Genomic DNA, 736 nt, shown 5'->3' on the forward strand with positions numbered 1-736 from the left:
CTTCTTCTTTTGTCATTTATTTTTATCTGAGAAACCAGTTGCATATTTCTGATCATCAACACTAGAATACATTTTACGGGAAGAATATGTATTTCATACACTTTTGCTGCTCTCGCATCTTGAACCTCGATCGGAGAAAATCTGTGTTCAAGCGATAGTAGAAAAACCAGGTTTCATCTTTCCCAGAAAATTGCGTGCACGCTCGGTCGGTCCTTTCCACTAGAAGGGTTGGCACGAGTTGGGCATTTCTTTGCCTCGTTGTGCTACCTGTGTGTAACTTCCTGATGTTTGGCAACATTGTTTGGCTTCAATGGTCGGACACCAGGATATGCACGAGTCTTCGCTGTCCCGCAGTGCCTCTCCCGGAGCTGCACTTAAAACCACACTTATTACATACCGTTCAAAGATCAGGTGCAGTGTACTGAAGTAGTGGTGCAATACTAAAAGCAGTAATAAAGTTTTTATGTTGTGGTTTCGGTACTTCTTCAACTTGCTTTTTCAGGCCACACAGCAAGAACTGTAATTCATGACGACGAGCTCATTTAAAACCAGATTTGCTTGCATGCTTCTAAATTAACTGCCCAAAAACACAAGTCTTGAGCGGAGCCAGTTCATCATTTGGCCAGTCTTAATGCATAAAGTCTGTTCTTCTCGTATCATTATTTGCTCATCCATAATTAGCTAGCCATCTGCAGCCATCTTGTTTTGATTCCAGCGGGAAGCAAATGAGGGGCGA

This window comes from Penaeus monodon, chromosome 31 (assembly GCF_015228065.2).
Source record: "Penaeus monodon isolate SGIC_2016 chromosome 31, NSTDA_Pmon_1, whole genome shotgun sequence".
Classification (NCBI taxonomy): domain Eukaryota; kingdom Metazoa; phylum Arthropoda; class Malacostraca; order Decapoda; family Penaeidae; genus Penaeus; species Penaeus monodon.